Here is a 17,218-nt window from a genome sequence, read left to right as displayed (position 1 = left end):
CCATTAAAGTTTTGATATGTCTTTATGTCCTTTTATGATGTCAAGAACAATTGAATGGAACTGAATGAAAGTAGTTACCATGACACATATCCAATTTGGGACCTTTACTGCCAAAATAGATGGGTCATTCCTGACAAAACATGGGAATATTCAGGGTGAGACCAAACCCTGAATCTTTACATGTTCACTCCCTCCCACATTCATGCAATGTACAAATATTCAGACTATACCTAGCCTTAACAACAATTATAATGCCCTTACAGGTGAAAACATTCATTCATTTAAACAAGGACCTTTATCTATAAAGTGCCAAATAATAAATATTTTAGCCTTTGCAGGTCATACAGTTTCTGTCTCAACTACTCAACTCTGCCACTATAGTCTAAAAGCAGTCATAGGCAATAAACACATAAACAAATGACCATGGCTGTACTCCAATAAAATTTTGTTTACAGAAGGGGGTGGGATGCATTTGGCAAACCCTGATCTAACCCATCAGTGAAGCCTCCAAAATTTATATATGCGGAGATTTAGCAAGAAAATTTGATCAGAAAGTGTGTTGGGAGGACTTATGTTAGCATCTACTTTTCCGTGATACATATTTTGTTTTTATATGAAATATATGTGTATGGGGTGGGTTGGAAAAGATTACAGGAAACCTGAACCCCTCAGGTCACTCTTGTCACTGCCACCTAATCCTGCAATCCATTTGAGGGTGTTCTTGGCATTACATTTTGGCCTTCTATAGATTCATCAGCTTTCTCTGCATACTTTATCCATCAGATTATTTATATCGTAATTTTACAATTATTTTTGAAAAGCTATAACAAAGACTTGGTTGAAGTTCAAAATATACATTCCCTTTAACCATGCTAATTCTGCATTCTATTTTAAACATTATTAATTTTGTCAGGCATGATTTGTTTATAATAAACTCATATTTTTCATCACTCATGATTCCTTTGTCTTCAAGATGTTTATTGATTTCTCTTACAGTGTTTTATGAGAATGTTGTCAGATACCCTGCAAGTCATTTAACATTACATTTACATCTACTGTAACAATTCTTTCTCCCTCACAATCTTTTAGGTCTTCTAAATTTCCCAATTGGAATATACTTTTATCCAAAGTATAATAAATACACCTTTATCTGTTTCTGGTTGACAGTTATTTTCAAAAGGCATTTTAAACACATTATATGTTTTTTAAAATTGTGTTTTAACACCAAAACAGCCACACAATTAAACTAAAATTTAGTAAAGATTCTAAATGATAACACATTGATTTACACAGTCACAAGATACATTACATATTAATTAGTAATGTTATCATTTTCTACTCTCTATCTTATAGTTTCTTTAATAAATTCTACTGCCAATCAGCTTTCATTAAGATATCAGCCCTTCTAATCATGATAACCAATAAATTGTACTCTATGCTTCTGACATCCAATTCTGCTTTATCTATTCTGGCTACATAAATCTCTAAAGTCTATAGTGTCAAAATATTTTTGTAGCTTCAACTAGGGTTTGACAAAAATGCTAAAACTATAAAATCTAAATGTAAAGTTTACCATTAAATTATATCAGCATGTCATACAATCATGATTTTTAAAATAAAATGAAAAAGTACAAAAAGTGAGATTTTAGATAACATGATAAAGTCTGCTTCAATTTGATTCAGTATTCAATAAATAAAACCACTTGAGAATCCTAGTAAAAGTAAACCTTGAGATGGTTGAAATATCCATTTTAAATAATGGGAACTTTTAGGTAATTGTCTGTATAAAACAAGAATCAGGCTTTTGAGGTCATAAAATGCTTGACCTTCCCAGGTACAATGAATGCAGAAAGCTTACTACTAAGTTACACAATAGGGGTAAGATTGTTGAATCTATCTGAAAAATAACATTTTCAAAAGCTCCACAAAGTAACTGATTCATTAAAGAAATAATTGGAAAGATTATTTCTCTTTCCTCATATGAAGGAGAAATCACAAAACATTGCAATATTTTCAAAAGAGGATGAAGTGCTCACAGTTCACTTGTGAGGTTTCAATAGCTTTATTACCTATGCTCTTGCTATGTGTTCAGCATGCTGAAGAAAAGTATTTCCAAAATAACATAGGTTTCCTAATCCTTGGTTCCTGATAATATCACATGATAGGATAGGAGCTTTCAAACATAAGCAAGCTGACAGTCACTTGCTCTGTATTCAGAGGGACCAATTTTTCCCTACATACATGAATACAGCACAAATAATAGAGTGCCAAAAGTTGAGTGTAAGTGCAAACCCTTCAACATCACTCAGGTATCAACAAAATTACCTGTTTAGCTACATATAAAAGAAGTCAGGTACAATATGTTGAAGGGGAGGGAAGATTGGAATTGAAATAATGTATCTGCCTCTGCTAGTTAATCTGCATCACTGAAAAGAATTAAACCAACCTTGCCAAAGATAAGTCTTGTCTAGGTAGAAACTGTCTTATCAATGCCATCTCACCTACTCCCTGTGGTCTTCTTATCTCTCTTTCTCTCCTAAACTATCTTTTTTTTTTGTAATAATCTCTCTCTTCGCCTAAACTTTTCAACTTCTCTCTCTTTCTTTTTTACTCCCTCCACTAGACATACACACACTCTCTCTCTCACACACACACAAATACTGTATGATGCTAACTGCTAACTTAAAGGAGATTCAATTTTACCAATCAGATATGATTATTGATGTGACAGTACAGGAGTAAATATGTCAGCCACTGAAAAATTAGGGCAACATGATCTAAATCAAGTGCTAAATACATTAATCATATACATACTATGCATTTCTGTAGAACACTTATTAGGCTACAAGCAATCATAAAGATTAGCATAAATATCCTAAAATACCTATTAAAAGTCAAGACAGGCAGATTTGGCTGACATAGTTGTATCTCTCTTTCTTTTCATATAAAGAGATATTCAGTATGATTTTGCTAATTAAGAAGTGAAACAAGTTAGAATGAAAGCTATAAAGGGAAATCTCTGGGTGTCAGACAAAAAGAAAGAACTCAAAGCTAGAGCAGGAGGTGGAGCTGAACTCTTGGTGTTCCCCTACAGCACCACAGCCACATATATCCATATATTTGTCCGCAGTGTGGGGAAACAGACAAAGCCTGAAGCCAATGACAGGAGTGGAACAGAAACTGAGACTCACACTTATTAATGGATGTCCCCTCCTGCATCTGTAAGATTTACACTAGAAAAGTCTATAGACTAGCCTAGAGACAAAGTAATAAAGCTAGACATCTTCTTAGGGCTCTGGGTAATAAGTAAATAAATAAATAAATAAATAAATAAATAAACACATAGAAAATGAAACCCAGATACGTGCCATGGATGCCTTAGGAATCAGCACTGCACTAATTGGGAGAGAAAACTGAAAGCCAAAAATTAACACAAAAACCAATGAGGTTTTCCATAGACCACTACAGGCACACACATCTTGGGTTACACAATAGAAGGAAATACTAAATTACTTTGGAAGGACCCACAGAACTCACAGAGAAAACAACCTTCTTCAACTGAGAATGAGCTAACCATAGGATCAAAAACTGATACTCTTTTGTTCAATTCAACATCTATCTATTAAATGCTTTTTTAGGCAGATACTATTTTGGACCCTGAAGATACATTAGTGAATAAAACATAATTCCTGTTCTCAGCAAGTTTATATTCTCATGAGGAAGACAATGAATACAGAAATACAAAATATAATGTTCAGTACCAATAAATGCCACAAGAGAAAAGTAGTACAAAAGAAAATAGATGAAGAGATGGAGAAACAGATATGTTGAAAAAATATTTATAGAAACACTCTAAGAAGGTGATATTTAAGCAGACCCCTGAACAAAGTAAAGGAGTGAGTCATGAGGCAGAAGATACATCAACAGGAAAGAATAAAATTAGAAAAGACATAGAAGGTTTAAACTACATCATTTTGAACTAACTGATGTGTAAAAATTTCCCCCCTCGAACATTGTACATTCTTTCCAACTAATGTGTAATATTTATAAAATTCAACCATTATGATCTAAAAGAGGTATTAACAAATACCAAAGAATTGATATCACAAAATAAGGTATCTGACTGCAATGCAATAAAATAAGAAATTAAGACAAAAAGATAGATTAAAAAGCCCTATATATTTAGAAACTAAAAAAAAATTCATAAATATTCCATGAGTCAAAGAAGAAATCATAATTGAAATATTAATTATTTAAAATGAACACAATAAAGGCACTACATATCAAAACCTGTGGGATGCAGCTAAAGTGGTTCTTAGTGGAAAATTTATGGCTTTAAATGCACATATTAGATTTTTAAAATATGTAAAATTAATTAGTTAAGAATCTAATTTAGCAAGTTAAAAAATAATAGCAGAATAAATACATGTAAAAGGAAAGCCAATAATGATTAGAAGAAAAATTAATAACATGAAATAAATGTACAATAGAATCAACAAAACCAAAATTTTGTTCTTTAAGAAGAGGTGTAATATATTAGGGTAAATCCTATTTAGTATTCAACCCATAGTAAAACTTATGCTGATCAAAAAATATTAATCATTAAATATTTAAGAAAGAAATAGAGGCACTAATTAGAAACTTTAGGAATGAAGAGAATGTATCTCGAACAATACAGGAAAGATTTAAAATAACCTGAGAATATACTAAACAACTGAACAACTAAATGGCCATCAATTTACAAGTTTGAGTTTACAAACTCAAATGAAATAGGCAGTTTCCTAGAAAAGTGTAACATAAGAAGACTATGTAATTAGAAATAGAAAACCTGAATAAATTTATGATCAATAATTGAGAGAAAAAATAATCTCCTGGCAAGTTACATCTCACAGGGTTTAACAGTTGAATCCTGCCAAGTCTTTAAGGAATGGATAATCTCAGCCTTTTATAAACTATTACAGAAAGAAAAATAAATATCCAAACTTCATTGTCTTCTTATTTTTTTTTCAGAGTACTTAGTGTCTTAGTAATATTTTCACAACAAACAGCTTAAAAGTATGTAACAGATCCATTAATTTAGTCGTTAGGTCTAAACAACTCAGTAAGTATTTTTGTCCCAGCAATACAGCCCTATAGAAACAATAAACATAAATTTTTAAAAATTATTTTTACTTCATTCTTATATAGCCATCTTTAAGTTTATTATTATTGGGATACGTGTGCCTGTCAGGCACTGCACAACTTTTCAAACCTTGAAATCTGACTGGACACTGCCACACTTATTTCCTGTTCTATACTGATTTTCATGCAGTACCTGCTTTCTATGACAGCAACCACCAAAAACCAAGCTTCACAAAGACATGACACCATCAGGATGAATTTACTGAAATCCCATGCTAAAACTGAACTATTCAAGCTAGTGTCTGACCTGGTGTCTGACAGATGTTGAATATTGCTACGTTTCTCTTAAAAATTTTAAATAGCTCATGGCCCACCTGTGAGTTCACTGTGGCCCTACAGGAGTGCCTTGGAACAGAGATTGCAAACCATGGCATTATGGTGAGAAATGATTTATGTAAATTTTTAAGTACACAAAACTGCACCGAATGTTCATTGATAAGTGTATGCACATGTGCATGCATGAAATGAAAATATAAAAATAGCAAAAATATGAACTGAAAGCATATGCATTAACTTCAGAAGAGTGGTTACCTCTAGGGACAAAAGGTGGAACTGTAAACACAGGGAACTTCAACTATTTCTGCAATGATTAATTTCTGTAAAAACAAAATTCAAGCAAATATGGCAAACGCTAATTTTTTAAAAATATGGGTGATGGATATTTGGTATTTATTACATTAATTTTGTTCCTTATTATATTTTTGAAATAGTTCATAAAAGAAAATAAGAAATGATAAGCATCGTGAGTTTTCAAAAGCTTCATATAGGCTGCTACTTTTAGCATGCCATTCTAAATCCCAGGACATCTGGTTACTGTTAAACCTGCTTTTCTAGTTTCCATTTAGAATCATTAAACTATCCATTGGGAGTAGTCTTAACATTTAAAGAAAAAAAATCATATAAAGACCCCTATTTCCTAAGCTTCACCCTAAGTCACAAATGCTGCTTTTATTTAGTAACTTTGAAAAAATCTCAGCAGAAATCAGATACAAGTGCTTTCTATTCACTTATTTAAAATACACTTATTTTCTCATTTCAGTTATTGAAAATAATACCACAGTATGATAGAACATAACATGTATTCATTTAGTGCTATCAAAAACCCCACAAATCTCTGGTCAATTGCAAGAAACATACTTATTCTCAAATTTAGTATTAATTATATATTTTGTAGGATACTAACCAAGTCAAAAATGAAACTAAATTGAATTAACAGATGATTATGCCAGATGCACATTAAGTTGGTGTTAGTAATGTATCCCAGTTCCTCACATCCATCTTCCCTTTACCTTCTCCCAACCCCAATTTTTTAAAATAAAATTAATATTATTCATTAGAAGCAGGAAACTATAGAGGGAATGTCAGCAAATGTCAGAAGTTCCATGTATCAATCAAAGATCAAAGAAGTTCCATGATAATAACATGAGTTATAATAATAAATTAAAGAAAATAGCAATTATCCCACCTTACTCTGAACTGGCCAGATCATGGCATGTATCTTATATAATGAGGACACTGCCTCATCAAAAAGCCTAAAGAGAAAAACATGTAGAGTGGTGAGAAATATTTCTTTTCTTTTCTTTTTTTTAATTATTATGCTTTAAGTTCTGGGGTACACGTGCAGAACGTGCAGGTTTGTTACACAGTTATACACATGCCATGGTGGTTTGCTGCACCCATCAGCCTGTCATCTACATGAGGTATTTCTCCTAATGCTATCCCTCCCCTAGCCTCCCAGCCCCTAACAGGCTCCAGTGTGTGATGTTTCCCTCCCTGTGTCCATGTGTTCTCATTGTTCAAATCCCACTTATGAGTGAGAACATGTGGTGTCTGGTTTTCTGTTCTTGTGTTAGTTTGCTGAGAATGATGGTTTCCAGCTTCATCCATGTCCCTGCAAAGGACATGAACTCATCCCTTTTTATGGCTGCATAGTATTCCATGGTGTATATGTGCCACATTTTCTTTATCCAGTCTATCACTGATGGGCATTTATTTGGGTTGGTTCCAAGTCTTTTCTATTGTGAACAATGCCACAATAAACATACATGGACATGTGTCTTTATAGTAGAATTATTTATAATCCTTTGGGTATATACCCAGTAATGGGATTCCTAGATCAAGTGGTATTACTAGTTCTAGACACAAGTTAAAAACAAACAACCCAATCAAAAAGTGGGTGAAGGATATGAACAGACACTTCCCAAAAGAAGACATTTATGCAGCCAACAAACATGCAAAAAAAAAAAAAAAAAAAAAAAAAAAAAAAGCTCATCATCACTGGTCATTAGAGAAATGCAAATCGAAACCACAGTAAGATGCTATCTCACACCAGTTAGAATGGAGATCATTAAAAAGTCAGGAAACAACAGATGCTGGAGAGGATGTGGAGAAATAGGAATGCTTTTACCCTGTTGGTGGGAGTGTAAATTAGTTCAACCGTTGTGGAAGACAGTGTGGCGATTCCTCAAGAATGGTGAGAAATCTTAAACAGTAGGGGCAGTTGAGGCAACTAGGGAGGGTTAACTTGGAAAACAGAAGACAAAGAGAGAAATCTCCAGTATCACCATGTTTTTGATAGAGTATTATGTAGAGAGATAATCAGGTAGTTACAAATCACTGGAAGAGAAGAGCATGGATCTCCAGGAATGACTGCTAGATCCACAGTGTAGAATCTTTGGGGTGATTAAAATGTACTGGAATTAGATAGTGGTAATGTTTGTACAATGTTGTGAATATGCTAAACTCTACTCTTGAAATGGGTGAAATTTTATGGTATGTGTAAAACAAATTTTTAAGTGTTCATTAGATTCAGTAACATGATTAGTATAATCCAAATAATACATGAAAAGTCAAAAAGCAAACAATAAAAACAATGGTTTCCAAAGAAATGAAGTAATTTTTCAAGGCAGATTGAAATGTTAGGAAAGAGTTTTCTTTTTCTTTTCTTTTTTTAAAAAAATAGTGAAGGGCTTGAACAAATTTTAATGTTGATAACATGGAGTTTACAAAGAGACAAAGCATGAAGACAGAAAAGATAAAATTAATCAGTAGTGCAAAATTTCTAAAAAAGTAGAATTAGTGTTCAGAACATAGGTAAACAGATTAGTCTTTTTAAGTGGTATGTTAATTTCTTTTTACAAGACTTCATGAAAACAGGATACCACTAGCTAGTCCCTCTCAGCTGACCCAGGATATTTACGGATTTTATCTTGGGATGTTAAGCATGTATTTAGATGAAGGTGTCTACTTTTTTTTGACTAGATGATAACGTAATCTTCTGGGGAGAAGAAGGAGCAAAGGTAGAAAGGGCAAATAATTTGTTCAACATTAGCCAGCTAGAAAATGATAGATTTTATTTTTAAAACCATTTATTTTTTTAGTATATATTTAAGGTGTTCAGCATGTTTTGCTATAACTATAAATAGTGAAATGATTACTACAGTCAAGCAAATTAACATCTTTTTATTTTGAATTGATTATATATACACATGAAGTTGCAAATTAGTATAGATAGGTCAAATTTACCCATTACCCAGCTTTCCACATTGGCACCATCTTACATAACCATATACATTATGAAAATGAGGAAGTTGACCTAGCACAATAAAATAAACAACAAATTTTATTTGTATTTCATCAGTTTGTGCATGCACTCATTTTTTGTATGTCTTTGTATCACATATATTCATATAATCACCAACAAAATTAACAGAGCTTTTGTGCCATCACAAAAGAATTTGTGACCTCTTTATATGCCTGACCTTCTGAAACCTCTGAAAATAACCAGACTTAATCATAAGAGTAATGGGAAACTACCAAAGAGTATTAAGTGATAAAGTCACATGGCAGACTGTTTCATGTTTCCCTTTATCTCAAATAAAAACAGGGGTGCATAACTGAAGAAAGAGGCGGCATTAGAATATTATTTCAATAACTAAGGTAAAGCATGATGATGCAGAATAGAATAGTGACTCTAGATATGCAGAAGACTGGATAATTTCAAAGATGTAGATTCAAAAGAATCTGGTAGTTAACTGAATATAGTAGTCAGGAAGGGATCAAGTTGAGCTTATCTGACTTGGGTATCTGGGTTGGTGGTGATACCATTCACAGAGATGTGAAACATGAGGGAAGTGGCTTGGATGTGCTAAGTTTGTTTCTTTATATGTTTAATTACTTACGGGTTATTCAAATGAAGATGTCTAGAAGGTAATTGGTATTGGAGTCTGAGGTTCAGGAAGAGAATCGTGTTGAAGATAAAGATGGGGCTGTTATCAATCCATATATAGCAACTGAAGCCATAAAAATGGGTAAGATCAATCAGAATATGGTATCATCAAAGTCAAGAGAAAAGAATGAGGAGAAGGGAGAGAAAAGGATGGATGGGAAAGGAGGGGAGCGTAGGGGAAAAGGAGGGGAAAAGAGAGGAGAGGAGCAGGGAAATGAAAGGAGGAGGGAAAGGAAAGGAAGAGGGAAATCAAAGGAGGAGGGAAAGGAAAGGGAAGTAAAAGAGAAAGGGAAAAGGGAGAGGGAAAGGGAAAGGGAGAGGGAAAGGGAGAAGGAAATGAAAGGTGGAAGGAAAGGAAAGGAGGAAAATGAAAGGAAAGGAAAGCGGGAGCAAAATGAAAAGGGGGAGGGAAATTTTCAGGGGAAAACAGAAAGAATGGAAGGACAGAAGGATGGAAGAGAGGAAGGAAGGAACTTGCACAAATTGAGGGTACATGTAAAAACTTCAAATATCATGTAATCATTACACATAATTTGTGCTATATAAAACTTAATGCAAACTTATCAGCTTTTCTTTCTTAAAGGAAGAAATTTTTTTCTACATTTTTTTTTCTTACTGTTTTTCCATCAAAATTTCTTTATTCTTAGAAGGAATTTCCTCAAATATTTATATTCGATCCCAATATTTTTTCTAGAATGAAACATCTCTACTTTCTTGGCCCAAGAACTGTGGTAACTAGCTTGAAAACAGTGCTATATATTTGTTATGTCAGGAAAAAATATAGTTGAATGAAGTGTTCTATTTCCCATAAAGAAAAAACAGTTCCAAGCTACATTTAAGTTTTGTTTATACTACCACCTCTCCAAGCATTTCAGCTATCATTGTTTTTTAATTGCCTCTACAATATGCAGCCAAATATTTGGAGATATTAAAAGATATCAAAAGATATGTTAGCAACAACAATAAAAATAATAAACCAATTCTCAATGATAACTGAAGCTATTGCATAATTTAAATAAAATGGAAAAAGTCAGCATCAACTTTGAATTCATTGGCCTTTGTTAATTTATGTTGCAATCTTATATTTGTTTAAGGCATAACTCTGAATTCATTTAATGACCTAGACTATTTTGTGTTGGACTTTCATTTTTTAAAAAAATAGCAAAACAAAATGCCATCTTGTAGAGTGCTCTTTACCATATGAGATCCATCTGGCAATAACATGGAATATTTAACTTTGAAGGCACAGTTATCAAATAGTTGCTCTAAAGTGCCTATAAGAGGCAAATTCTTCTGGTTTTTCTTCTAAGGCATATTAAATTACTGATAACTTTAGTATAACAAATCTGAATGTAGATGATTTTAAATGTTGATTATGGTGCATTATTTAATATTTTAAATATTAACTAATTCATTTTCAAATTATATGTAAATTAGCAGAATTTTTCTTTTATAAAATTAAATATTTTGTATTCTCCCACCCCACCGCTAGAAGTCCTAAAACATAAACTTTAAGGGAAATATTATGATTTTAAAATAAAGGATTTAAAGTAACATTTTCCTTTAGTTTTGTGGCCTGTTTTCTTTTCCAGTAATACATTGAGACCAGTTCACCATGACTTACTAATATCCTTTCACATTTCCCAAACCCTAGAAACACTTAACAGATTTTTCTCTCCATAGGTTGGCTATATTCAAAAGAAACATTGGCCTATCAGGACCTCTCAGTATTGATGTTGTGGACAAGACCAAAGAGAATTTAACACTTTAGCTACTTTAACTTATGTGTGACTCATAACCATTTAACTCAGTGTTACTCAGCGTCATGCTGCCAAAAGTAATTTTCCAGGTTCCAAATGCTATATCCCTGGATACATTGTTCTCCAAAAGCAAACAAACAAAAAACCTCATTATATATATTTTTTAAAAAAATATGGTCTCCACTACTAGGTCAGCAGAGAATTCTGAGAATATATAACAAGTCCTATGACTTCAGTCCCAAAAGCTCTGGCACAGGAAAACACTATCAACTTCTTGCAATAACAGAATACCATCAATACTAGCAAGGACATACTTATGTCTACATTTAGGTGAACTAGCAAAATCTTTCATCTGATATGTACTAAATTCTTGATCATTAGAAAGAAAAAAAAGTATATCTGCTGTGGCATATTCTAAACGTGATGAATTTCCCACAAATCAAAAAAACAAATTTCTCACAAGTTAAAAAAAGGAGCCTATATTACAAACTATTACCTGTATTCTAGGCTTCTGAACAATTTTATTATATTCTTCAGTGTTTTCCAGGTTTGTTAAAATAAGCACTTTAAAAACAGGAAAAAATAAGCATCAAAAGATAAATTCTAGCACTCTACTCTTACAAGACAAAAAAGTCAGACTACTCTTTTATATCCAATGGAATACATGAATTGGACTTACAAGATAGTTGGAAACATACCACACCACATTTAATACACATTCCAGAATAAACTTCAAATAAAAACATGAGCTGTTGACCAATAGCAGTATTATAAATTGATAATGGGGAGCTTTTTTAAAATCACATATTAAAAAGAAGAATTGGGAACCATATGGAAGCAAAGAGCAATTTAATATACTTACACAAGTTTAGGGAATTTTTTAAACAGAAATTGGGAGTCAGGCAGTAAAGGTATACAAAATTTGTGTTTCAATATATTACCAATTAAATATTGAAATTTAAAATTGAAAGCATAACACCTACACTAAGACCAAAAAATTAAATAAATTCTTCATATAAAATCTAACAAAATATGTATAAGATCTATATGAAGAAAACTACAAAACTCTGATCAAAGGTATCAAAAAAGAACTAAATAAATTGAGAGATATTCCATGTTCATGGATAGTATGACTCAATACTATCAAAATATTACTTCTTCTCAATTTAATTTTTAGATTTAACATAATCCCAATCAAAATCCCATGAAGTTATTTTGTGGATATTCACAAACAGATTCTAAAGTTTATATGGAGAAGCAAAAATCTAGAATAGAAAATATTGAAGAAAGAGTCAGAATGCTGACACTACCCAACCCCAAGACTTACTATATAGCTACATGAGTCAAGGTAGTGTGGTATTTGCAAACATATAACTAGATCAATGGAACAGAAGAGAGAGGCCAGAAATAGACCCACATAAGTCTATTTGACAAAGAAGTAAAGGCAATACAATGGAGCAAAAGTCTTTTCAACAAATAGTCCAATAACTGAACATCCACATGAAAAAAATCTAGATATTGACATTAACTTCATAAAAATTAACTCAAAATAAATCATAGACCTAAATGTACAATGCAAAACTGTAAAACTTTCAGAAGAAAATAGGAGAACATCTAGTTGATCTTGGGGTTGGCAATAAGTTCTCAGATATAACACCACAAACCAGATTTATGAAAGAAATAATTGATGTTAGATTTTGTTAAAATTAAAACTTCCATATTTGTGAAAGACAAATCACAGACTAGAAGAGAGTATTTGCTAAACACATTTCTGATTATTGACAATTATCCAAAATACACCAAAAAGTCTTAAAACTCAAGAAGAAAAACAACTTGAATAAAACGTGAGCAAAAGATCTGAACAGACATTTCACCAAAGAAATGCAGATGAAAAACCTGCATAGAAACCGATCAACATAACATGCCATTAGAGAACTGCAAATTAAAGCAATGAGATACCACTAAACACCTATTAGAATGGCTAAAACTCAAAACACTGGCAACAACAAATGCTGTCAAGGATGTGGAGAATACAAACTCTCACTCATTGCTGGCGGGAATGCAAAATGCTATTTGGCAGTTTCTTACAAAATTAAACATACACTTACCATATGATCTAGTAATCGTATTCATTGGTATTTTGTTGAAAATTATGGTCCACAAAATCCTGCACATAAATGTTTATAGCAGCCCAATTTACAACTGCAAAAAAATTGGAGGCAATGAATATGTCTTTAAGTAGGTGAATGCATAAACAAACCTGTACATCCATACAATGGAAGATTATCCAGCACTAAAGAGAAGTGAGCTATTAATCATGAAACTATACAGGGAAACCGTTAAGTGCATACTGTTAAATGAAATAAACCAGTCCAAACAGCTACATCTTGTATGATTCCAACTATACGACATTCTGGAAAAGGCAAAACTATAGATACAGTAAACAAGATGTTGGGGTTTGGAAATGGGGAGGGATAAAGAGGTAGAGTACAGAGGATTTTGATGGCAGTGAAAGTAATTTGTATGATACTACGATGGTGGGCACATGACATCATGCATTTGTCAAAATCCATTAAATGTACACCCAGTGAACCCTAATGTACTATAGTTATAATAATGTATCAATATTGGTTCATTAGTTGTAGCAAATGTGCCACCATAGTTAATAATAGGGAAAAGCTGGGAGGAGAAGGGTGAATGGGCATATAGGAACTCTACTTTCTCCCCAGGTTTTTTTTTTTTTCTTTTTTCTTTTTTTTAAACCTAAAACTGCTACAATAAATAAAGGCTACTGTTTTAGTTAAATCCATTTATTTCTAACATTAAAAACAGGAAACATAAAACAACTAAGTTTAAGAAGCTGAGTGTGGTGATAGGAGCCTATAATCCCAGCAACTTGGGAGGCTGAGGTGGGAAAATTGCTTGAGCTCAGAAGTTTAAGGTGAGCCTGGGAAACATAGTGAGCACGCCCCTACTAAAAAACAAAACAAAACAACAACAAAAACACCAAGTTTCACAAATACTATGTTTTCAAGTGTCAGGTGACAGGCATGTTTCATTTTTTTCAATATTACCTGTCTAGTGAAATCAGAGATAAATATGTAGCTGAATTTTACTTACTGTGAACAATCAGGTGGTTTGAATTTCTCTTTTCAACAGTAGAAACAAATGTTTTGGAAATCAATATGGATTTTAAAAAGCTCCAAAAAACATTAACTCGTATTTATCAATATTATGTCTTCATTATTATATTGTCAGAACAAAAGGATTAAGATTATTTATAAAATTTTTAAAATGTGTGTTTTTATCTAGGAATATAGTCATTTTAAAATTAATGCTACTGTCAGGATGAAGGCAGGGAGCTCCGATACTTTTCAAACAACCTATTCTAGCACTTGAGATCTCTGCAGAATTTGAGCCTATATTGTCATGAGAACTTGGGATTTCAATAGATCTGCTCATGGTTTCAATCTCTAGTTGGTCTGCAAAGAAATTAACTCTGTGCTACTGCCCAAAACTATCCCCCAACTTTCAAGGTCTCCTGTCTTGAAAATATGCACATTTTGTCCTCAAAGAGCACAGAAACATATCTATAAAATCTGCACTGCTATTGTTTAAAATGACCAAAAAAAAGCCTTGCCTATAATCTCTGTATATGCAAGACTGAAGATTACATTATATGGAAGTATTCTGTAATCAAGAGTCTTTGGCCTTTAAAACAAAATATTTTTTTTTTCCTTAGAGGATAGCTATTTGGGGACTTAGAAAATCTGGACAACTCTCAGAAACAAGTTTTTCTTCCGTAGAACACACACTAGGGTTTGTGCCTCTTTTCTTTGTTCAGTTTTATACATGTATAAAGGAAAGACAAAAAACAAGAGGGTCTTTTCATTTTTCCACAGTTCCCTTTCTTGGGTGCCATTCCTCTCATTGTTCACAGATGAATATTCAGTGTATTCTTCTCACACAGAACACTCGGCCAGTTTTTCTTTTGCTCTATTTTAAAGGGCATAATATTTCTTTAACTGAGGAAGACATATTTATAATTTTGGATTAAGATTTTTATTTACAAATCATTTCATAGAAAGTTTCTCTAAATTTTTAGCAAGAGATATTTGGCTATATTTAGTCAGATTTATCTGTCTTCATTTCAAGGATCTCTATGGTACTGAAATTTCTGTTTAAAGAATTTTAAGTATGTTCATTTATACACAGTTCATGCAACTTATTTACTTATCCCCCTTCTGCATGTCAGCCATTTCTTTCCAAATGTTAAACAGAGTTTCTAAAAGTTATGCGTGTGTATGAGTGTGTGTATGTGTGTGTGTGGGCCTGTTTATGAAGGAGAAGCAGAGACAGAGGGAAAGTGGGCAGTCATTGTACTCAAGCCAACAACCCCATTTCAAAGGAGAGGGATTTTTACCCTGAAAATTTGTTTTCAATTCTTCACTTTTAAATTAATACATTTAGAAAAGTTTTAATAGAATGTGGCTGAACCTAACTTAAATAAAAATTTCCACCTCTTGGTTTTATATTTTTTGTTTTAATTAATTAGTCATTGGGTTTACCTTTATACGTTTTATCTGTATTTGTATTTATTATATCTGTATTTGTATTTATTTGTATAAATTTAACTGTATAAATTTTTCATAACCCCAAATATATCATGAAAACATTTAAATGTTTTCCCTTATCTAAGAAATCATACACACGTTTGAAAACCAAACAGTTTATATCTGACTACATGTTTAGTTACTATTACTATTTTGAACTTGGAATGGACTTATTTTTAAATAAGTTATTTGTAAAGAACTGAGATTTACTGCATCCTACCTTATGTCAGGTACTCATGTCTCGTCTCAAATCATGTTCTGAACATCTCTTTGCATTAATATAATTAACCCCAGTTTACAGAAGACAAAATTAAGAAACAGAGAGAGACTGGGTAACAACCAAGGTGATTCAGGACTTAACTGACAAATCTATCAACTTCTCTCTACCTCCACTGCTGCCTTCTTAGGTGACTGTAACTTCCATCCTGGACCACTGGACCACTGTATTCATCTTCTAACTGGATTCCTCACCAACTGCCCTGATAATTCTAATCCATTCTGCAACAGAAGCAGGTTTATTATGGGACTGTGTCATAATTTCCTGGCTTCCCATTTCATTTAGGGTAAAATTCTATAAGGTCTGTCTCTCCATTTCTCTTTAACTTCATTTTAATCTACTCTCTTTTTAGCTCACAGCATTCTACCCACATTAATGTCCCTTTTATTCCTAGACATTGCCAAATTTTTGTTTTCTTTTTTCTTTTTTGTTACTGCTTTCTGATCTACTATAAAATGCTTTTCTTCTATGGAGGCTTCAAACATACTATTCCTTGCCCTGGATTTCTGCATCACTTGATCCTTCTTATCATTTGAGTCTCAACAGAAACACCACCTCTCAAAACGGTCACCCTCTGCTTCTTGCCCAGACCTTTGTTAGTTACTGTCAGAGAAAAATAACTTCTTTATTTACAACGAACTAGTTTGCTTGTTTGTTTGTTTATCATCTATTCCTCCACTCTCTCCATTCCCTCTCCATAGTATACTGATATCTCTATGAGGACAAGAATATTATATTTTATTTACTACCCTCATATATTTCCTAGCACTTCAGGTACTGAATAAATATTTGCTGGATGAATGAAGTCTTTGCTTTCTCCACTCTAAAATGTGCTCATATTAATTAAATATACTCATAAAGTTTATTCACTTGGAGATATATATATATATATATACACACACACATATATATATATATCCATTTGTCCTTAGTAAAGCTTGAAATATGTGAAATGATGGCACTTCTTTTTTTCCCCTGAATATTATTTCTTGGTCAGAACATTATCTTCCTCCCTGGCAAAAATATATCGCGCCTTTATGTTTTAGTAAAGTATCTCAAAGAATCATATAACCATAGCATAATGGAGCTGAAGGGCACCTTAGAGCCCACCTACCCCTATCGTGCACCTGGCATCTGAGCCTATTCTACAGCACCAAGT

The 17,218-nt window shown here is 32.7% G+C and overlaps 1 protein-coding gene across 41 annotated transcripts in view; it reads right to left on the bottom strand.

The window, feature by feature from the left end:
* The window catches only part of ZBTB20 (zinc finger and BTB domain containing 20), an 814,450-nt gene that overhangs the window by 654,013 nt on the left and 143,219 nt on the right, over window positions 1–17,218 (bottom strand). For 5 of the 41 annotated variants that reach the window (XM_077993864.1, XM_077993894.1, XM_077993877.1 and 2 more), the window contains exon 1: window positions 13,278–13,373. The exons of the other annotated variants lie outside the window; for them this stretch is intronic. The gene's annotated coding sequence lies outside the window, so the exon portion shown is untranslated. Of the gene's footprint in view, window positions 1–13,277; window positions 13,374–17,218 lie in introns of those variants that run through there. 41 annotated transcript variants of the gene reach the window in all.

This window comes from Macaca mulatta, chromosome 2, assembly GCF_049350105.2.
Source record: "Macaca mulatta isolate MMU2019108-1 chromosome 2, T2T-MMU8v2.0, whole genome shotgun sequence".
In the NCBI taxonomy this organism is placed as follows: domain Eukaryota; kingdom Metazoa; phylum Chordata; class Mammalia; order Primates; family Cercopithecidae; genus Macaca; species Macaca mulatta.
Note: the sequence above shows the minus strand (reverse complement) of the source record. Positions and strands in the feature narration are given on the sequence as shown.